The sequence below is a fragment of the Nymphalis io genome, chromosome 24 (genome assembly GCF_905147045.1).
Source record: "Nymphalis io chromosome 24, ilAglIoxx1.1, whole genome shotgun sequence".
Lineage (NCBI taxonomy): Eukaryota > Metazoa > Arthropoda > Insecta > Lepidoptera > Nymphalidae > Nymphalis > Nymphalis io.
The window spans coordinates 7,480,963-7,506,072 of NC_065911.1; positions in this window are offsets into that span (position 1 = coordinate 7,480,963).

Consider the following 25,110-nt stretch of genomic DNA (forward strand, 5'->3'; position numbering starts at 1 on the left):
ACACAAGGGCGTAGGGAGCGTCGACGGTGAAGCGCGCCGGTTGCCGTCACGACATACGGGGCGCCTTCATAAAGTAAAGTAACAGCCTCTTAATGTCCCACGGCTGGGCTAAGGCCTCCTCTCCCTTTTGAGAAGGTTTGGACCTTATTCCACCACGCTGCTCCAATGCGCGTTGGTAGAATACACTTGTGGAATCATTTCAATAAAATTAGACACATGCAGGTTTCCTCACGATGTTTTCCTTCACCGTCAAGCACGAGATGAATTATAAAAGAGGTTTAAATTGAAATACACATACGGAACCAGCAAACAATTAATCTATAGGTTAGTTGCCATTTTTTAAAAGCCAACTTACACCTCCATACAAACAGGTTTATAAACAACTATTGCCTATGAAATAAATTACGCATGTCATAATAACGGCCTCGTAATTTTCGAACCAAAATCGTTTTTTATGAGCTTTAAGATTTTTGTTATTCGTATATTTTTATTGAGATATTATTTATACTTCTTTTTTCATGTGAAATTTGATATAAAGCAATTTATATGTAGTGTTGATAGGTCCACGCCTAACGCGAGGTGGACAACACGCCTTGGTAAACGTAGCAGATATTCTACCGCAAAACAGCAATACTTGATATTGTTGTGTTCCGGTTTGAAGGGTGAGTGAGCCAGTGTAATTACAGGCACAAGGGACATAAAATCTTAGTTCCCAAGGTTGGTGGCGCATTGTATATGTAAGCGATGGTTGACATTTCTTACAATGCCAATGTCTAAGAGCGTTGGTGATCACTTACCATCAGGTGGCCCATATGCTCGTCCGCCTTCCTATTCTATAAAAAAAAAAAAAATCGCCGTGTGGTGACGGCGACGAATATCACCACCCCATCTCATCCCGTGGGGGGCGTAGAAGTCGACCCGAGGGAATATACACCAGAGAACGGGCAGCAGCGTCTCTCTGAGTACTATGACTAACTTACTGCGATCGCCAACCCGTCTGCCAAGCGTGGCGATTATGGCATATCCCCTCATGATTCCAACTTGGAAATCCTTGGGGGAGGCCTTTGCCCAGCAGTGGACGTCTTTCGGCTGGTGATGTGATGTGATGAGGAAATTGAGTGGTAAAGATCGAGCTCGGTGGCGTGCCAATGGAGAGAGCTATGTCCAGCAGTGGACGAAAAGGAGTTGATGATGATGATGATGATAGTTCATTGAGCAAGACCGACTGCGGTAAGACGGCGGTAACTCCTCAATTCTTTTAGTACTCTAGACATTAATTATCGAAATTAGAAATAGAGGATTCTCCGTCAAAATTCCAACTAATATATTTACTTAATCACAATGAAATACTTTAACGAACTTTAATGGTGTATATTTCGATTGGTAATTGTAGCAATAAATGGCACTAGAAAAATTTATCGGTCTGGATGAACCCGTAACCTTCCATTACGATTCACGTTTTATATTAGAGCAATTCGACTTTCAACTTTACTACAATTATTAAACTAATTTATATACAAAGTCTCCATGTCCAACATCATTCCAATAATGCAAAGCTTTACTAACACAAACGTATAACCAATCATGCTATCTCTCTTTCTCTCACTTGTATATCTATAAAACTTGGATTATCTTAAGAACCAATCGCATGAATCAGATAGTGAACAGGGAATTCACATTACCTTTGATAGTTTGCAAGAACTTACAATATCAGAGATGTTGAAGATAATTTTTATCGAAGGTTTCGCTGCAAGAAGGTTGTATATTCGTTTATCGCTAAGAGATAAATCGATGACAACCGACCGAGCTCAGATCACCTTAGTGTATTTAAGTTACAATCATAATCGTGTTCAAAATAAAAGCAATACTGTTTTTACTACTTCCTGTTTTTTTTTTTAATTATAAAAAATCCTGATGGTCAAATAATAGACATATTTTTTTTTAATCAAAGATATTATAACTCTCTTGCCTGTAATTACTTTTTTTACTGGTGGTAGGGCTTTGTGCAAGCTCGTCTGGGTAGGTACCACCCACTCATCAGATATTCTACCGCAAAACAGCAATACTTGATATTGTTGTGTTCCGGTTTGAAGGGTGAGTGAGCCAGTGTAATTACAGGCACAAGGGACATAAAATCTTAGTTCCCAAGGTTGGTGGCGCATTGGCTATAAGCGATGGTTGACATTTCTTACAATGCCAATGTCTAAGGGCGTTTGGTGACCACTTACCATCAGGTGGCCCATATGCTCGTCCACCTTCCTATTCTATAAAAAAAAAAAAAAAATTACTTATTTCATTCTTTCCATGAACTATTATAGTCCGAGGGGATAGCAATCCGACACGACCGGAAAGATGCCAAGCTCAGGAGCAAAATCTCCAAGGAGCGGTCGTCCAGATCAATGAGCCCCTTGACCACAATCAATCACAACCACACAAACAGCACACAAATACTTATAATAATAATGAAAAGATTTATAAACGGCCGATTGTGATGTCTCATCCGCACACTATTCACATCTTTATTGCACTCTGAATGATTTAAAAAAAGAATGCGTACAAAAATCTGGTTATCGTTTATCAAACGCGACTCGATAACTGTTACTTACGTATTCAACATACTTTCAAAGAGTTTGTATTGTTAAATATTTATTATCTGTTATTATTGTTGTAAATCGTTGTCGTTAAATTAAATACGTCGCGTAAAAAACCATTGATTTCCGCTGTGACCCAAAAATATTTACAATATTATAAGACACTGAAAAACATTTAATTATAATATATTTTATTTATTTATACTTTATTGAACAGCTACACGGTCCGGCTTCGCCCGGGTACAATAAAGATCTGTATAATTTTTTTATATCGTAATACATATTATTGATTTATGCGGTAAACGATTTTTCCGACATTTTAAATAATCATCGTTATATTTCATTCCATTTACACAAAGAAAATATGAATTATACAGCTACAACTTCCTCACGAAACACTTCGTTTATTGGTGATTAGAATAGGTTCGGTAGTTTTTGAGTTTATCGAGTTAAGGCGGATAAACAGACAGACGCGGCGGGAGACTATTTATTGTAATATGTAGTGATCACGTAGAGAACAAAATACATCAGAGTAACAACACTACAGCAATAGCATTATGACTTTTATCACATTCATCATCATCATCCTTTTGTCGTCCACTGCTGGACATATGCCCTTCCAATGGCACGCCACTGAGCTCGATCTTCAGCTCTCAATCTCCATCCGCTGCCAGCCACCTTGCATATATTGTCACTCCATCTAGCTGGAGGGCGTCCTACGCTACGTTTGCCAAGGCGTGGTCTCCACTCCAAAAAACGTCTACTCCAACGGTTGTCAGTTCTGCGACATATGTGTCCAGCCATAATTTATTTTATAACTTTACTAGTCAGATAAATGAGAAAAAAAATTGCTATCAACACAAGCATGAGTCTATTTAAAATTCTAATGCTAACTTATTATAACAATATTATTTATTGCAAACAAATGTCACATAATAGAACTTTTTTTTTATAGAATAGGAAGCCGGACGAGCATGTAGGCCACCTGATGGTAAGTGATCACCAACGCCCATATACATTGGATTTGTAAGAAATGTTAACCATCGCTTACATCACCAATGCGCCACCAACCTTGGGAACTAAGATGTTATGTCCCTTGTTCCTGTAATCACACTGGCTCACTCACCCTTCAAACCGGAACACAATAATACCAAGTACAGTTTTGCGGTAGAATACCTGATGAGTGAGTGATACCTACCCAGACGAACTTGCACAAAGCTCTACCACGTTGATACACAAAACTACACCGTACATATATGATAGGTGAATGACACTTAATACTTTTTTAACCAAAATCACTAATAATAATTATGTCGGTGAATAATCATAATTCCAACTTCGAATCTTAAATACAAAAGTATCATACGTTTAAGGTATCGTCTATAATTTACCGATATATCTTGTATATCACATTTGGACCAAACATATAATTTAGTCGCGCGTCCACGCATAAATTAAACATTTAATTATTGGACCGTGGTTCATGGTGGAGTAAATTGAATTGTTTTTGGATGAGGTATTTCGTACATATATATAATAAATTATAAATTTTAGCAGTGGTTTCTGTTATATACTGGTATAATTTAATGTTTACTTATATAATTGTATTGGTAAATGAAGTAATTTTGACGGTATTTTAATCCTTTCATTGATCTAAAATAATCATTTTAGTTGTGTTATTTTAAATGAAAATTGCAATTTGCTTTCAAAATAGTCATAGAACACATTTTAGTAATTTCTTAATGTACAATAAAAATGTTTCGTGCATTTTCTCGATCACATAGTGGGTTCGTCCCCATCGACTTCAACGGCGTCCTAAGCCGAGGTCCAGCTTAGAGGAGGCGCCCTTAGGACGTCCGTTTCTCTTGAACCCCTTGTGTGGCTTCCAACATCCGGCTGAGTTCAACTCACCCATTCCGCCCAGTGACGCTGTAGAGGCCACCAGGGCCAACAGCAACAGAAGTGGGTTCGATTACCGTGTAGTATTAGTTTGTTTTAACAAATGTTGAATTATAGTAAAGTTAAATTACAAAATGTGAAAACGAATAAAAATTGTTTGAAAATGATAATTGTGAATTCTTCTTTCACAAAAGTTTTATAACACTTAGCTATTAAGTTGGAACCTTCTAGTGGCTATAATGAAATACTTGTGACGGAAGGCCTTGTTAGCAGTAACTTCTAAAATACAATTCCATATTTAAAATTCAAAGTTTGATTACATCGAAATACTTGTTTATAAAATTTAATATATCATTATTACTATATAACAGAACCGTGTTTTGGAGGGGGAGGGGTTTAGGTTGACCGACCAGGTGGACAGGCCAGGTGGACCGACGACCTTAAGAAGGTGGCGGGCACCAACTGGATGCGGAAGGCGGAGGACAGGGAGCTTTGGCGCACCTTGGGAGAGGCCTATGTTCAGCAGTGGACAACGATTGGCTGTTGATTGAGGGGTTTAGGTGTAAAAAAGTAGCCTATGTCCTTCCTCGGGGTTAAAGCTTGCTTCATACAAAATTGAATCACAATCGGTTCAGCGTTTATCTGTGAAAGCGCAACAGACAGACACAGTTACTTTCGCATTTATTATATTAGTATACATATTATAAAAAACATTGGAAATTTTTAACAAACACAAAATATTAATTGATAATGATTATAATTAACATAACATATTTATATCGTTTTACGATTAACATATTTCTTATTAAATGATGACAAATGTTCTCTCACAGTATTATAAAAATCGAATAATTTATTTTCTGATCACAAGAATAAATTATACGAATTGAATAATTGAAAAACGTCTTGAAAATAAATAATTCAAAGAGTAATTTAAAAAACTTACAACATTTTTGTTCATACACTTTAAAATAGGCCGTCCCTTTCTATTAAATTAGAAATGTCTTTGACGAGACAAAGACGGTAAAACTCATGGTATGCACATGTATTTACATATTAACCGTAAAACATTAAAAATATTTATTAACAGTGACTACAAAACTTTATATTTCTTGAGAGGAAGTCGGGGTTAAAGGTAACAGTTGATATATCTCGTTTCGTTTTAGTCATATTGGGTTACAAAATCGACCTATTGTCAACTTATTTGTAACGGAAGGTCTAAAATGGAACCAAATTCTCCACCTGCAACCCCATATACCCCCTATAGAGATTGAGTGTATTGGCCTATTACTTAACTCGGGGGGCCATTTTCAACTGTTGACTCGAGAAATGGTTCCCGCGTATCGGGAGTAGGTACATAAAGCAATTTTATTGCCTATTTCAAAAGAAATATTCGGTCATTTGATTTTTATTTTGTCGCGTATGATTTTATTACTTTATCATAATTATTTCAATGAAAATTTGAAATATTTATCATGTAATTATAATTCTATTTGGAAATAACACACGGGGATACATTGATAGGTCACAGGTTCAAATTTGGGTAAGGTCCGAGTATCAGTCAACAATATGGCTTACTATGTACATAATAGGCTTATTATATATAAATTTAAATAAAAAATATCACTTCTATAAATTTTCTCGGTAAACAATCCGTACTTAACAGAGTTAAAGGCGAAGAGTCAATTTGTTTGTTCGGGATAATCTCAGAACCATTCCGTTTTGAAACAATCTTCATATTTTAGTTAGTTAATTTACTGATTAGTTGACTACAAAACATCACGCCATAACCCACGGGGGCGGAGTAACACCGTTTATGTAAAACTACGCGAAGCAGCTAGTACATAAATAAATAAAATATATAGTTAAATGAGTTAGTGGTTTTTTACAGTCATAAGTATTATTACTAGTCTTAAATGTCTTAATAATAAATCGTTTCTGCCATAAAACATTCTTTATTTGCTATATATCTTTATTTAATGAGATATATATGTGTCTATATAGCGTCACGGTTTTATTTTTGAATAATAATAAAAAAATATCAGCCTGTAAATGTCCCATTGCTGGTCTAAGGCCTCCTTTCCCTTTTGAGGAGAAGGTTTGGAAGTCATTCCATCACGCTGCTCCAATGCGGGTTGGTGAATACACAAGTGACATAATTTGAGTGAAATAAGACACAAATTAAGCACATGAATATTCAGTGATGTTTGTCTGGGTTTGAACCCGCAATCATCAGATAAGATTAACTCGTGCAAACCACCGAACCATCTCGGCTTTTAATGTCAGCTCAGATAAATAATAAAGTATTAAGGAAAATTTTAATAAGGTAATTAATAGAAGACTAAACATAAATTTTATAAAGTATATTAAGCTCGATGCGAAAACATTATTTCACTACATTAGCAATAGAAGAACAACCGATCAAATAATACAATTCAATAAATTCAGTAAGTATTCGCCTAATAAAAGAATTAGTTCGCTTTGACAAACGTGGACACCAATTTATCTGACCTATCATAACCGTCTCCCTCCAGGGAATGACATGACGGTTATGGTTCTAGATAAGCTGGTCGTTTTTCAACACAATACTGGCTCCCCAGTTTGATATATGAGAGGGAATTTTATTTAATATCGGATTATTGATTTATTGCTCGAGTACGCTTGGCCCACATATCCCGCGCCTTAAATTGTGTTTAGTGACGTGTTGCCATGAATGCGACATAATTCACGAGTATTGTTGTTTAGGTATTGTTGTTGAGATACGGACAAAGAAAGCTGGCACGGAGACGTAGAATGTAATAAAAGCAAAAGAAAGTGTCAGTCTAAAAATGTCGTAACTGGACCAATGTCTAGTTAAGTGTACCTTCGCCGAATATTAAATTCAATTCAAATATTTATCTGAAATAAAAGGTACTTTTTTGTTCTAGAATTTTCCTTGATATGAACATTATACATAACAAAGTTCATCATCATCATCATCAACCAAAACATCCAAATAATCTTATACGTCCAATTACTATCATAAGGGTTTTTGTTTTCGAATCTCAGGATCTACCAGTACATCATGGAGATACATTTATGTGAAATAATCAATTTATTAAGAAAGATTTTAAGCTATATATCTTTAAGCTATATGGTTAAAATTTCTTACAATCTAGTAGTAATAGTAGTCTATGGGCGTTGGTGACCACTTACCATCAGGTGGCCCACATGCTCATCCATCTACCTATTCTATAAAAAAGTACAATGTCACAATAACTGGTACCGAATAAATAAATCCTACCAAGCTTACAGTTTAATAGGTATCCCCCTGTTACATTAATTAATCCATTAAAATCTTAAGTATTAAATAAATAGCAACAAGAACGATCAAAATAAAAAATTACAGTCATCCAGCGCCCCTCCAACGCTAAGCGCTGAAGTTTCTTTGCAATTCGTGTAATTAATACATAATTCACAATAAAACTCCCAAGTTTTGAACGTAATTTTCATGTTTAGTTTGCAAACCAGTTATCTTTGCGTTGGTAATATTCTTTACTTTATACATATGTAACGACAACGTAACATTTTATTTTATCTGCTATTTTTGTTTAGTTGCTTCATTTCAAACCCTTGCTTGGTAGAGCTTTAAGCAAGACCTTCTAGTGAGGTACAATCGACTTATTACAATATATTCTACTATCAAACAGTTGGTGTGTTCCAGTTTAAAGGGTGATTGAGCGTAACTTTTACTGGTGGTAGGGCTTTGTGCAAGCTCGTCTGGGTAGGTACCACCCACTCATCAGATATTCTACCGCAAAACAGCAATACTTGGTATTGTTGTGTTCCGGTTTGAAGGGTGAGTGAGCCAGTGTAATTACAGGCACAAGGGACATAAAATCTTAGTTCCCAAGGTTGGTGGCGCATTGGATATGTAAGCGATGGTTGACATTTCTTACAATGCTAATGTCTAAGAGCGTTGGTGACCACTTACCATCAGGTGGCCCATATGCTCGTCCGCCTTCCTATTCTATAAAAAAAAAAAAAAAAAAAAAAAAAAAAAAAAAAAAAAAAAAAAAAAAAAAAAAACTACAGGCATCATACGAACACATAGGAACAGTGGGGGGATATGTGGGGCTCGCCGGTGTCCAAGGCGCCGAGTGCACCCCGAACATAGGAATACCCACTAAAAAACCTGCGGTACACTTTCCGTCTTTACAAGGAGCGCCACGGGATCGCTTTCGCATGCTAACGTTACGCTCTGACCCTCATTTATATTAACCTAAAGTAAATATGAATTTATCTCTCTCTGTAATCATTGACTTGACATTCGAAAGAAGAAGACGACATCTTTTAACTTATCAACTCTTGAACAAAATTTATATGTAAAATCGTATGTAAGTACTTATTATGACATTACAGTTTAGTTTTAGTACACAATTTAAAAAAAAAAAAAACAAAAAAATTAACTTCATTATTTTATTTATAAAAAACACAATATATTTAATCATTTGTATGTCTGTCTGCCTCAGATGTATTCTTGATGATATTTGCAGTGGGTTGTGAAACTAAGCACGGCTGTAAATCTTTCTTAGTAACATTAAAGGGGAGGGATCACAATATATTACAGATTTAAAATACTATTATTTATTTAAAATTTAGAAGAATAATTGGTTTCATCTGTGGTTGGTTTCTACAATCCATATATTGATTGGCTCCCCTCACGTTAAATTTGGGCTTAACTAAACCGAAACTCCGGGTGTTCACCCTAGTGCGGCACATTTTGCTTTTATATTTCATAAATATTATTATTAATAATTATTATAGCTTTGTTTTTTTAAAGGCAATATTTAAGAAAAAAAATGTATTGAATCAGTACTAAGTACAAACAAAATCATTTAATCATGAAGTTGGTGACTTTTTTTAGCATATTAGCAATGCCCGTTTTTTTTAAAGGTATTACTAATATCCCTATTTACCCCCCTCCCATTAAGCGTATAGCTTGGGTCATAATGTGGACGACAATAGCCCAAAGGACAGAACCGAACCTGCGACTTTTACATCGCTAGTCGTCCCGTAAACCATTGCGATATTGACGCTTCGCATTAAATTGATTTATAAAGTTGTTTTGTCGCCAGTTACTAATATATGCGCAAAATTTCAGCACTATTGTTTTCCTTCACCTTCGAACATGAGTTGAATTACATACACAAATCGAGCACATGAACATTTTGAGGTGCTTGCCCAGTTCTGAACCCGCTATCCTCTTTTAAGATTCACCTTTTAAAACCACTTTCGAGCCATCTGGGCATAATTATTATATATTATATTATCATATATTGTATATAATTAAGTTTAACTCCGTAAAGATAATAATTGAAGACAATTTTGAAATTAATTCAATGAGTCATTTGGATATAATTCGAGCTCTGTATATTTACCCCTTTTGTCGTAAAAAACGTCTTTCCATTGTAATTAATTAAAGCAAAAACTCCTTTACTTAAATAATCGTTCTTTTTGAGTAAAGTTGCAATAAAAAACCAGTAAATCACGAAGAGATGAGAGATGCTTGTCAAGACTGATTACGAATTTCCCTAGCTTATCAGTTTTTTGTTTGTAATAAATATAACTTGTATATTAATAATACCGCTATTGATTTATGATTTTTATTGATCAATTATTAATTAACTTACAATGTCACCTGGATCTCTATGCCAGTGAATCGAAAGGTATAATATTTAAGCAAGGTCAACGCTTAACCATTGTATAAATATACGAAGCGGTTAACGTAAGTACAAACAAAAGTTGCGAGCTCGGCTATAACAGCGGCTTACAAGTAAATATTTTACGATTTCCGCAGATTAACCGATGTGTAGACACATATGTACATATACCATTGAAAAGATATATCTGATAAAGCTTTCGTAAATTTTTTTTTGTTTGCGCGGAGATAAAATACTCTGTATATTTTCTCTTATACAATAATCTGTATATTTTGATGGAACTCAAACTTATAGTAGATGCGATCATCGTTCGCCACAAAGTATATTCAGGTAATAAAAAAAATTTCAAGATTTTTCTAATATTTTTTTTTTTTTACTTTTTTCGAAACCACATGGTTACTGTGCAGTAAAAAAGATCTCAATCGCGTAAAATTTAGAGATATTGTAAAAAATACCATGGTATTGTCATATTTAAACTACATATAACAGTAACAGCCTGTTAATATCCCACAGCTGGGCTAAGGCCTGCTCTCAATTTTGAGGAGAAGGTTTGGAGCTTATTCCACCACGCTGCTCCAATGCGGGTTGGTAGAATACACATGTGGCGGAATTTCAATAAAATTAGACACATGCAAGTTTCCTCACGATGTTTTCCTTCACAGTCAAGCACGAGATGAATTATAAACACAAATTAAGCACATGAATATTCAATGATGCTTGTTCGGGTTTGAACCCACGATCATCGGTTAAGATTCACGCGTTCCAACTTACCACTAGGCCATTTCGGCTTCAATTACCTATAATAAGTCAAAATTACCTTAATTAATAGAAATCTATCAAATCTATATATCAAAAACATCTATCTAAATATTACTCTGTATTTGAACGTTTATATACAAACCATTGTCTACACTCAAGAAAATTGTATACAAATAATTTATACGGATTTTGTGAACGCATGAAGATCAAGTGAATTCTGTTTTTTACAATCTTTTTAACATATGTTATGAAAAATGATACTAAACTTCATGGTTTTCCAATTTATATGGGATGTTGCTTGCTGATTCTTCTATAGTGTTTTTTTTTTGTTTAGTATACAAAAGTAGACCGGCGAATTGCCTAGGTCTAAGTGACCACCAACAGAATAAATAAATCGAATTTACATAATTAGAGTGTGATATTAAAAAAAAAACAATAAAATACTAAATTGTTTTTATTAAAAATAATTTAATTTAATAAAATCATATTTGAAAAAAGAATCAATCCGACTGTTATATCTACGAAAATAAAAAAAAACTCAATTTAACATCTGACACACCCTTAATAAGTTTTCGATATCGCGTAAAGGAAACGCCTTTCCATGTACGTACTCCAATCAATCAATTTTATATCTTATTACAAAGACATAGAGTCCAATCGAAATTATTTCTAAGTTTGTATTGCAAACTTAAATTTGAAATTTTATTTTTGATTTTGAACTCTATCACAAGGTATTAAATATGGTATCGAGTGTATAATACAGTTGTAAAGGTCAAGGCCTACTTCAGGTGTCTTTGGGACAGGGTTGTATGTTAATCAGGTGATAAATATACGAGATACTTTCGTTTGGAATAACTCTCGGATTTACGACTGTTGGGACACTGGTTTAAAGATAAACTGAGTAATGGATATTAAATTTTTTATCTTAATAATCGTGTGAGGAATTTTCGCATGAATTGGAATAGAAGTTTCTTATATAACTGGTTAGTTAAGATTAGTTACTTTGTTTTTAACCTTTATATATGGCCTAGTGGTTAGAAAGCGTGAATCTTAACCGATGATCGTGGGTTCAAACCCGGGCAAGCACCACTGAATTTTCATGTGCTTAATTTGTGGTTATAATTCATCTCGTGCTTGACGATGAAAGAAAACATCGTGAGGAAACCTGCATGTGTCTAATTTCATTGAAATTCTGCAACATGTGTATTCTACAAACCCGCATTGGAGCAGCGTGGTGGAATAAGCTCCAAACCTTCCCCTCAAAAGGGAGAGGAGGCCTTAGCCCAGCAGTGGGACATTAAAAGGCTGTTATTGTATTGTATTGTATACCCAGGACAGTTTTTGGCATCTGTTTTAATGATGTTTACATGTTTACAGGATAAACTAAACTAAACTAGATGTACTGGTGGTAGAGCTTTGTGCAAGCTCGTCTGGGTAGGTACCACCCACTCATCAGATATTCTACCGCAAAACAGCAGTACTTGTTATTGTTGTGTTCCGGTTTGAAGGGTGAGTGAGCCAGTGTAATTACAGGCACAAGGGACATAAAATCTTAGTTCCCAAGGTTGGTGGCGCATTGGCTGTATAAGCGATGGTTGACATTTCTTACAATGCCAATGTCTAAGGGTGTTTGGTGACCACTTCCCATCAGGTGGCCCATATGCTCGTCCGCCTTCCTATTCTATAAAAAAAAAAAAGTAATTGTAACTTGTAGTTTCCAGATCTGAAACTTTTTTTTAGCAGGGCAAGTACGAAAATTATCATGTAATGACCTAAGGCCTCTCACGTGAAACCAATACATACATCCAGAAAAACTAATATACTGCCGTCAAAAGTGAAACTGTTCTGTCGACTGAATAACCGTTTCAGATCTAACCTAAGCCTCCCTGCAGAGCCAACTTTGAAATCCAACACATCTCCATATCAAACCCAGCCTCCTCCCTTGGGGAGCCATCTTACGTTGTAGCTATGATTTTCGCAGTCTATTTTTTCTTGTATTCGATTTGTTATACAGATCTACGAAAAATGTAGAATTAACTTAATGGGATAAAGAAATATTGTTTTGTATACATTAAAACTGAAGGAGGCCGTATATATATTTACTTAATTTCTTTTTGAAGTGATACTTTATTAAGCGCGATGAAAGTAAAACTCAAAGATCAAATTTGATTGCAAAGCGCAAACCTCATCGATTCAGACTTGTTACACTTATAAGCACACTATCAAATTGTTCTAGTGATTGTTTTATAAGAATGCAGATCTCATGATCCTGGGTTTAAATGCCAAATGTGTATATGGTAGCTATGGTCGCACACACTCATGAATAATATTACCTAACGATACATCAGCACGAGATGGCCCAGGGGTAAGTACGCGAAAGAACGAATAAGCTCTAAGAATAATAATCTTTTATTTATACCACCACCTACCTCATATCCTATCAGTAATTACTCACACCGTTGGTTGCCTCAAAGAGATCGCTATGTAGCGATAAGGTCGCCATGATTGTACATTTATTTAGGCAGTATACATGTTTTTAATTTTTCTCTTTGTGGTGTGGTGTACAATAAACTATAAAGTAAAGTAAAGAAAGCTCTAAGCCTTCTCCTCAACAAAAGAGAGAGGAGACCTTAGCCCAGCAGTGGGGCATTCACAGGCTGTTACTTACGTTAAATATTCCTTGATAGTTGTCGTTTCAATATTCGGTCAGGATAGCGATTCATACAAATATTTATCAATATCTTCATATACTGTCGTCTCCTTTAATATATATATATATATATATATATATATATATATATATATATATATAATATAATTTTGTCACAGTTCACAAATTTGTTACATTCAAAATTGGAATCAATTCTATCATTATACATCAACATTTAACATACTATATTATTACTATATAATTAAATTACCCAATTTAATACATATATCTTTTAATTTACATAATTATCTTATAGCCAAGGATCTCAATGTTTAACTCGTTAGTTTACTGTCGTTGTTTTTCCGGATAAGGGTCTTGTTGTTCAATTGTGCGATTGCTCAAAAACATTTCACCTCTACAATTCAGTGCGCAAACATCTCGTAGTATGAAAACGCATTTTCATCTATTTGCGAACGGCTTTTAACACGAATGTTTGTTTTTGTTACAGAATACGAGCATGTTTCTGACTTAAGCAGGTGTTTGTATAGAAAATCTGCCTTTTAGTTTCTTTGAATTTATGTTTAAGCTTAACAACTATGAATGGAAGCCATTTTGTTTATTCTTGAGGCTCAATCCAATGCTTTGTATGAGCACAGTTCGATGCTAATTATATAATTAATATTTGTTTATATATAATTAATAAATAAATGCTAAATACTTGGTGAAAGTATTGTTTGTGCTAGTATTAATAAATAGATAAGCAATAAATAAAATTACCATTTAGTCCGGTGGAATTATACGTTTACTTAGAATTCATGTATTGATATAAGAATATTCAGTTTCCATTAAATTGAGTGAGACAAACACAAGATAACAAAGCGCGTTATTGGAATAACAGTAGGAAATAAAAGAAGCGTTGCCACAGAGCGGAACGCTATAGAAGTGGTACGTATGATGAATGTCCTAATAATAGTATATAGATTTCAAATAAAATTCGAGCCTATTAAAATTTTCACCCTCTATTTTTCACCATGTGGTCATTTTTCTTTCAATTTAAATTGGACAAACCGGCAAGTAAAGTGATGTAACGACAAAAAAATACAAATCCGTTCACAAATACAGGACTTCTGAGATAACGAACATACAAAAAGAATACAACCAAATTGAGGACTCCTTTTTTAAGCCGTTTAATAAAATAAGAAGTCAATAGCCCACTGGTGATTATTTAACGACGCTGCTTCAATGGACGTTGATACGCGTACGTGTGTTCTCACGATTAAACGTTGAGTAGAGATTAAATATAAACACATATGAGCAGATGAAAACTTAGTCGTGCTGCCCGGTATGATTAATACCGAGTAATCAAGCCACCAGAGTATCTAAGCCAACTGATTTTGTTTTCTTTATAATAACATATATAAATAACAACAAAGTTATATATAATTAGATCTTACATATTGGGCAGAATTTTCGTTCCATATTTGAATACGAACAACGTAAGATTATAATAGATAATACCGTGGTAAATTCGAGACGTTGAAAACATTTACTAGTGGTAGAGCTTTGTGCAAGCTCGTCTGGGTAGGTACCACCCACTCATCAGATATTCTACTGCAAAACACCAGTACTTGTAGGTGTAGCTATATTCCGGTTTGAAGGGTGAGTGAGCAAGTGTAATTTTTTTTTTTTTTTTATAGAATAGAAAGGTGGACTAGCCTATGGGCAACCTGATGGTAAGTGGTCACCAAACGCCCTTAGACATTGGCATTGTAAGAAATGTCAACCATCGCTTATAGCCAATGCTCCACCAACCTTGGGAACTAAGATTTTATGTCCCTTGTGCCTATAATTACACTGGCTCACTCACCCTTCAAACCGGAACACAACAATATCAATTACAGGCACAATGGACATAACGTCTTAGTTTCCAAGATGGGTGCATTGGCGATGTAAGCGATGGTTAACATTTCTTACAATGCCAATGTCTATGGGCGTTGGTGACCACTTACCATCACGTGGCCCATATGCTCGTCCACCTTTCTATTCTGCTTGCCCAGGTTTGAACCCACGTTCATCGGTTAAGATTCACGCGTTCTGACCACAAGGCCATCTCGGCTTTTAGTATAGCAATTGCACATGTATAAATAAAATTTAAAACTTTTCGAGTAAGTAAAAATCCATATTCTCGACACCATTTCTGTTATTATTATTGTTCTTAAATAATAATAATTCCGGAGGTTACATCGTTCGCTACTTTTTCTTAAATTTGTTTGCGAATGATTTTATTCGCGGAGTCCATATACATACAAACATGTATTTGTGTCAATTATTTCTACTACAATAATAATTATTATCACCAGTTTGACCCATGATGACTCAGTGGCTTAAAACACGTTAATCTTAAACAGGAGTTTGCAAATATGATTCCGGTTTATATTTCATCTCGTGGTCTACGATGACGATAAACATCGTGGATAAGCCTACACGTGTCGGGTGAAATTCTTCCATATTTTATCCACTAACCACATTGAAGCAAAGTTATTGAATATTATTCAAAAAGCGTCTCAAAAGATACTTAACAGTTATGTTTAGTGATTAAGTTTTGATTTTGACACTATAAGTAATGCTATACCATTGAATATATACATATATTATATAAGAATATGTTTTCTTCATAAATACAAAAAAATATTATATAACATAATTTTAATTTACGCTTACAGGGCGAACAATAATTATTTATGATATATAATTAAATTGACTCACGCGACTTGTTCAAATTAATCCGTTGTATAATTAGTTAGTACTAACCTGAAACAAAAAAAACAATGTTAATTTAAAAAAAATACAACACTAATAAATGTCAAAAATAATAATGTTTTCCTGACCACATTTGGACCGCGGCATATATAATATGCATAGGATATATATGTATAATATGATATATATATATAATAGAGAAAACTGTTTTATAATTAGTCTTCTTGACCGTTAAATTTGAATATGATTGTGGATGCAAAATAAATAATACATAAAAGTGCAAGAAAAAATATTTTTTACATTAATCTTAACAGACAAACCAACACATTTAGTAGTACATAATTATAAACATCCATTTAGAACCTAGCATTAAATTAAAACTTATATAACAGTTCTTTATTATGCGAAAGACGAATTTACACCTAATCAGTACAAAGGAAACTGAACATTAAATCATTGCATTAAAGTTTAAAATCGCTTGTTGTTCTGTTGGAAATATAAAGAAAATTTACAACTACCCTCATAAGTGAAACGTCTTATCCGGATGATGTATGAGGTCAATCTTTATTCATACGATGTCTGGACCGGACCGTACATTCTAAACTGGTCGTATTATTTGTCTAAATAAAATTTATATTTGTTATGCATCGTTTAATTTTACACTGAATTTTGTTAGTTTTAAAATTTTATTTTTTATTGAATTTAAAAAAATACTTTTAATTATGAAAATAAGAATTAACTTTGTGAGGACATTGAATTTTATTTATCGTTCAGGTAAAATATATGCAAATTTATCTAACCCCCTTTCGTTAGTTGAAAATTCCAAAGTAGCGCATAATTACGTTAATAAATAAACCTATGTTCCAAATTTCAGCTTTCTAAGCAGTAGTTTTGGCTTTGCGTTGATATTCAGTCAGAACAAACTATTTTATAAGTATAAGATAATCATTTAATGGATGTATTTATGTATATTTATTAAATATATTTGTACATATGTGTGTGTTGGCGCAGTGGTTACAATCAGCCTATAATAGTTGTAGAATCAAGAGTTATCTAAATATTTGAGTGTCGTAATCTGAGTGTTCGTGTTGTGTGTAATAATTATCATAATAAGGTACATTGTGATCGGTGATAGTTTTCTGGCTAGTCTAGGTTGGTACCACACACTAACAGTTAATGTACCGCAATAAATGGTACTAGTATAACTGTATTTGAATTTGAAGGATGACTGAGCTAGTGCATTCACGGTATATTCGAAACAATTATTAATTTCATTAACAATTTCATACATTCCAACAATAACGAAAATTTAAAAAAATGTGTGCGAACCAGGTTTAAAACAATTACTACTACTACTAAACTAATAAATTGAATTTGAATTTAATATTTTTCATATGAAATTCAGAGTTCAGTAATAATATTTCAGTAATCATAGTTAAGTAACAGCCTGTGATGTCCCACTGCTGGGCAAAAGCCTCTTCTCCGTATGAAGAACAGGGTTAGGAGCTTAATCCTCAATTCTTCTCTAATGCGGATAAATACACATGTTACATAGATTTAATGCAGCAGCTCAAATTAAATATATGAAATTCAGTGGCGCTTGCCTGGTTGAACCTACAATCTCCGGTTAAGATAAGGGTGTTCTAACTAGTGGACCATCACGACTCGGCTTGCTAATCATAGATTTAATTAATAACTCCATGTTTCAAATACATAATATCTAGTTAATATCAGTTGTGAACAAGTAAGTGATATTGAAATAGTAACCTTTGAAATTAATTACAAAGCACAGATATCAGTAAGTTGTCATCAGTCGGAAACATCGTTAAATAAATAGAAGTTTAATTTCAAATTTAAATACAATATTTACTGATCGTGAGATAGATAGAGTTAGATATTATTCATTTTGTTATTATTAAAACGCAAGCTTATATAGCTCGACGGTATACCTATGCCTAGCATAGTTTTGATTTTGAACCCTTTGATACAATGTCGCACAAACACAATCTTTGAGATGAGTTGGTTTGTTTTTATAAAAAAGGTAGGCACGGGCGGGCGGAATGCGGAGAGGGAGATCCTGGTCCGCGAAGTCGGACAAGATCTGTCCATTGAACCGAAAACGTTGTGAAACGCAACAATAATATGATCATGTTATTTGTAGGGGTAATGTATAATTAAATCATATTTTATACAAAACAAACCTCCCCTTCTAATTAACTTTATTCAATTAAAAACTCGCCAAAATCTGCTTTTATAATTATACCTATTCGTCACCTCCTCACTTTGACAATTTGTTTTCATAAATTCTATTTATAAATTGGCATAAAAAAACTTAATTATCTGCGAACAAGAAATATATTTTTCATAGCATACATGCATACATACACCTGTACGAAGGTACAAGTACACGGTAGGTGGGTGATAGCGTTATGAATACGTTATTATGAATACGAAGTGCTGATACATATGTCGCTTTACAACTGATTATCTTATTTTCACATAATGCACGTACTTATTGTACAATAGATCGTTGTACAACACGTGTAAATTGTGATGCACGGTCAGCATGGGCCACAACTACCGTTGCAGCAACTTTCAAGAACCCCGGGACAGACCAATAAAATTATTGGGGTTTTTCTGCTTACAAATTTTACAAGTCCGAAGCTTGGATATTGACAACTTTCCGAAGTATGGTAGTGGAATCAACCCTTTCATAAGTCGTAAAGCTGGATTAATCTGGCTGTACCTTTGGTCTAATGCCTGAACTCTCTCTGATCGGGCTGGATTTGCTGTCCTATCGGATTATGTGAGTGAGAGAATAGAGGGTGCACTTACTTATGCACACGCTTGAGCAGTCATACACGCACTTCTCCAGCACAGTTGCTGCCTAGGGGATATCATCACAACCAAACTAATATAGTCCCAAGCAATTGTGAACAAGTAAGCGAACTGAGTCGGACATAACTCGTGATCATAAATTTATATCTCTAAAATAAAAATCTACTATTTTTCAATGTAGTCACTTTCAAAATTTATGACCATTTCCTTTTAACGGTAACAGCCGTTTCATGTTTGTATCCTTTACGAATATTTTTGGCATTTACATTCATATGAAAGATTGAGATAAAATTTGAATTTTGATACCATACTAGTAAATAAGAATTCATAAATATCCAAGAGTTGGGTGAAGGAGAAGGTTTTTCCTCTGTCGTTACATCGACAAATATATATGTGAAAAAAAGGTATTCTATAGACGCAGGTTTGTCGACGTTATTTTGCTTCAAAAAAAAAACTCAGATACGCTGGTCCAAATTAGACCCGCTATCTACAAATTAGATGCGCCAGTTCCAACAGTTCCAAGTTGACAACAAATTCAACCAAGAAATTCATTAACAATAAAACATACAAGATTTACATTTCTTTATGAAACGATTTCTGATTTATTATATTTATATTAGTTCCCAAATAATAATTGTCAAATAGCAATAATTAGCAAAATATTTGCATAGACAGATAATAGTTTGAGAAAATTCAAGCTATTAGACATGTAGATTTTGATTTTTTTTTTTTTTTATAGAATAGGAAGGCGGACGAGCATATGGGCCTGATGGTAAGTGGTCACCAACGCTCTTAGACATTGGCATTGTAAGAAATGTCAACCATAGCTTACATATCCAATGCGCCACCAACCTTGGGAACTAAGATTTTATGTCCCTTGTGCCTGTAATTACACTGGCTCACTCACCCTTCAAACCGGAACACAACAATATCAAGTATTGCTGTTTTGCGGTAGAATATCTGATGAGTGGGTGGTACCTACCCAGACGAGCTTGCACAAAGCCCTACCACCAGTAGATGCAAGTTGTTCAAAATTTAATTTTGACTAAGAGTGGTGTAAGATGGATATTTAATTAGCCATTCAGGCACCAGTAGCTATATTTGTATTTGGAAACAAACACCAAATAAATATTGATTACACAGAAAACAACTTAGAAGTTACCCAAGCATTTACATAACTGAGCTTAGTTAATCATAATATAATAATATCCTTATAATTAATTCAACTGACTAAATGATAAAAATCAATGATAAATTATTGCACACCTTAAAGTTCCATATAACATTACGCAGTATCAATAAATCATCGACATGTGTACGCATCTCGTACAATGAAGAGATGATGAAACTGCAAAAGTGAAAGGAACATGACCTTCGACCTCAGCCTTTGGTTCGAACTGCTCGCCACCGCAAAGAATCTATCTTATGTCATCATTGAACAAAGGCTACAAGCATGTTCGTAATGAATGAATAAAGTGAACGCATTTTTCAGATATTTTATAAATTTGAAGAGTTCATAAATAATGAATTTATAAGGAAACATTTCAATACTACAATTTTAATCACGAAGGATAGATTCTATGAGATGCCTTAACTTAAATGTTAAGGACATTGCCATTAAATTTTTTTTTATAGAATATGTAAGTGGACGAGCAAATGGGCCATCTGATGGTAAGTGGTCACCAACGCCCGACAGACATTGGTATTGTAAGAAATGTTAACCATCGCTTACATCGCCAATGCGCCTCCAACCTTGGGAACTAAGGTGTTATGTCCCATGTGCCTGTAATTACACTGGCTTACTCACCCTTTAAACCGAAATACAACTATACCAAATACTGCTCTTTTGCGGTAGAATATCTGATGAGTGGGTGGTACCTACCCAGATAAACTTGCACAAACTACCAGTAAAAAAAAATGTTGAAAAAAATCTCATTTGTAAAGAATCTATTACTCTGTATTAGAAAATATGTCTGGGAAAAATGCATATAGAATGATTGCTAGATTTCATGTACCTAGCATGTAATTTGTAGACTACAAATATTACTTACATATATTTAAAGAATAAATAGTGTTTCTGTTCGGTTATTCTCGATAGAATCTACATCAGCACCGGTATTGATTACCGGCGATTAAAAAGTATTTGTAAAAGTTTATTTTATTAAAAAATATTTTTTTAATAAACAAATTTATGCTAACTGGCCAAGAACACATACACACTAAGCGATCAATTGACTAAGAACACATACGTGTTCTGACTGGCTTTATTCGTATGTCAAAAAGGGTGTTAAAAATGGATGATTTTAATAGAAAAGGTAAGGCAACCAATTTTAAAAGTACATATATCTTTAAAACGACACAAGCATTCCAAACAACGATTATTCCTGACCATGATTCTCAAATTGCAAAATCAAAGAGTTCAAAGGTCGAATGCTGCAATCATTTGTCACGATGTAAGAGCGATTTACCACGGTTTAAAAGAAAGGCTTTGTTTTGTAATGGTTTTCGGATAAAGGTTAAGGTAATTAAGAGTAGATAATGTAATAACATCTGATCTTGATTAAGATAAAAAACAATTTCATTTAATACTAACCAATGACAAGCAAACATTATAAAATTCATGTCTCTTTTGTTTTGTAAACAAATTTCCGAAACGAATAATCATACGTAGAATGATATTAAAATACTCACGTTTAAAGTTTCAACTTGATTAAGTAAGAGCTGCGAACTGGTATCTACATGTAATTTTCTGTTATTATTGTAGATGAATTCATCTCCTTTCGACTATTGATATATTATACATATATATAGACAAATTAATTTAAATATTGATGAAATTACATACATTTCAAAAATACTAAAACAATAGATGATCCGTTTGTTTTGTTACACACAAAATAATCCAATTAGTACGGAATTTGCATATAAAATTAAAAACCAATAACTTTGAATATATATAATGATTATTAAACAAATAAAGAGAACATGTGATTTGGCGTGCCCTAGGAAATTGACAGGGTTTTATAAATTTATATTTTGACATAGTAAAATTGATCAAAATCAATGCAGTTCTATTCTGTAAGTGTTCACTTTGTATCTTACATGTGAAAAGGCGTTAACCGACTTACGGTGATACGCTGTTTTGATGCGTGTATCCTTGAAACCTTATAATGATTTAAGTCAATGTCGCATATCATTTACTGGTGGTAGGGCTTTGTGCAAGCTCGTCTGGGTAGGTACCACCCACTCATCAGATATTCTACCGCAAAACAGCAATACTTGATATTGTTGTGTTCCGGTTTGAAGGGTGAGTGAGCCAGTGTAATTACAGGCACAAGGGACATAAAATCTTAGTTCCCAAGGTTGGTGGCGCATTGGATATGTAAGCGATGGTTGACATTTCTTACAATGCCAATGTCTAAGAGCGTTGGTGACCACTTACCATCAGGTGGCCCATATGCTCGTCCGCCTTCCTTTTCTATAAAAAAAAAAAAAACACTTTCTAACATTTCACTACACACACACACTCATGTCTGCGGTGAGTTTGCTTGTCAGAATATTAAAAATTTTTCACAGTACAAGCAGCTTAGAAAACAAAGTACAGTATACATGGGGCTAAGTCAAAAAAAAATCTTTCATAAAACGTTATTAAATATTCACAAGCCATCACCAATATCGGAGCTGAAGCGGACAAAGTCACGTGAGTTTGACAGTGGAATTGAGGAAGGTATTTCTACAAAATTTAATAACACGAGGTCCGGGTACAAGCCCCTGACAAAGCTCCGCCCGTTGCTTTGCGATCCGATGCACGTATATAATTTTAGAGTGTAATGATCAAATAATCCTTGGATAAGGTAATTTGATTAGACGAAGCATTTCGTTCGTTAGTTCGCATTTGTATGACAGTTAAGCTGTACGTGTGAGAAACGTACATACGGTTCGCTCGCTTGAAAGGAAAAAACGATTCTTGTTGTTATATATATTTTTTGTCAGTTCTGGTTACTTCGAGTCGACAATACGTTCAACTTGAATCAATTATTTTAAGCATTTTTTGATAGAACCCATTACAAATAACAAACTTCGAAATCTGTATTCTCTTCTAACTAATGTTTCGAAAGGAAGTTTGTATGTTACGCTTTGACGTCCTAACTACTCAACCGATCATTATGCATATACGTTGTGAAGGTAAAGAAAATGACACATTGGGTACCTAATAAAACAAACGCAGTTAAATCCGCAGGCGAGCACTAGTTACAGATATTGTTTTCCACTATAGTAATCACGAAAACATAACATTCTATAATTCATGTATAGCTCTTTTCAATTAAGTTAAAGCATGTGACAACATGGCTTAACTGTTCCTATCCCACTGCTAAGAAGATAAGAAGTAAGTTAAACCAATGTCGTGCAAAATTTTCAAATTTTGAATTTGCGAAAAAAACTACGATAAAAGTAAAAAAATTAAAAATGCCACATCCATTTAAATGAATATTAATAATATAAGCTTTTCCAGTGTCGCTGAAAACCTTTACAGTGCGAATTAGATATTAATATTTAATGACCGTTTCATCTCTTAATCTATTTCATCTCGTAGACAGTACGATTATTGAAATCTTACTAAGAATAATTATAATAGTATTTGCCTTTGATCATTTGCCACTTAATACTTAAAGTTAATCAAATATTAAATAGAGAATAATAATAAAGTGATATAGGAATTCAATTCATTCAAATATCAATTTGCTGTTAAAAGAAAGAGAGCCGAGATGGTTTAGTTATAACGCGTGAATTCTAACCGATGAAACCCTGTTGTGGTAACCCATTTTTATGTGCTTAATTTGAGTTTATAAAATGCATTTCGTGCTTGGCGGTGTAGGAAAACAAAATGATGAAACCTATATACATGTGATTAATTTCACTGAAGGTTTCGAGCTTTTTCCATCACACTGCTCCAATGCGGATTGGTGGGTACATTTGTGGCAGAATTTCATTGTGATAAGACACATGGGAGGTTTCTTACGATGTTTTCCTTCACCGCCGAGCATGAGATGAACTATAAAGCTTGTTTATAGTTAATCTAAAATGAACAAAAGTATGTTTTTATGTTTTTCCTTTTACATGTAGAGACACAAACGATCGAAACATATTTTGTAAATAGCTATCAAACATTTGAATTTGAGTCTTATTTTAAAGCAATACAAACTTTAGTAGAATAAAATATGATTTATATTTATTATGTATTATAAATTTTTATGAATGCGCTAAAACCATAGAAAGAGTGGAGCAGCATTTAATGCGGGTATAGCCACGCGGAGCAACTTGTTTATTGTATAAAACAAGTACATATTACAATGACTCGAATTGTTACTGTGATAGGATCACGATCAAATGCGCGTAATGAGTTTTGAAAAGGTCAATTGCATTAAGTAACGCCTACACCTCTATTGATATAAGATTATTAAAGCGTGAGAACAGACTTGATAGTAAAATAAAATAAATAAAATATTCTTTATTACATAGTATTACTATGTAAAAATAATTCATAGTATATACTGTAATACATTCCACCACGCTGCTTACCTCAATACGTATTTGTGGATACAACTTTTGGTTAACATGCACTTGCTCTAAGCACTGAACCATCTCGCCTCTTTTTCCAAAGTGTATATATCAAGTTACCTCTAATTTATGTATCGGAATTTGTATAAATATACAATAATGTAAATGAAAGGTGAAAATAAATTTATGTGTTGACAAAAAATATTTAATGTTTGCTGACATAGCAACATAGTATATTTTATCGCCGGAAGGTTCGCGAAGACCACGTAACAAATCATATGTGACAACTTATAACAAAACCTAAGAAAAATCACCATTTAATTTCCTGCCTCAAACTCGTTCTGACATGCAT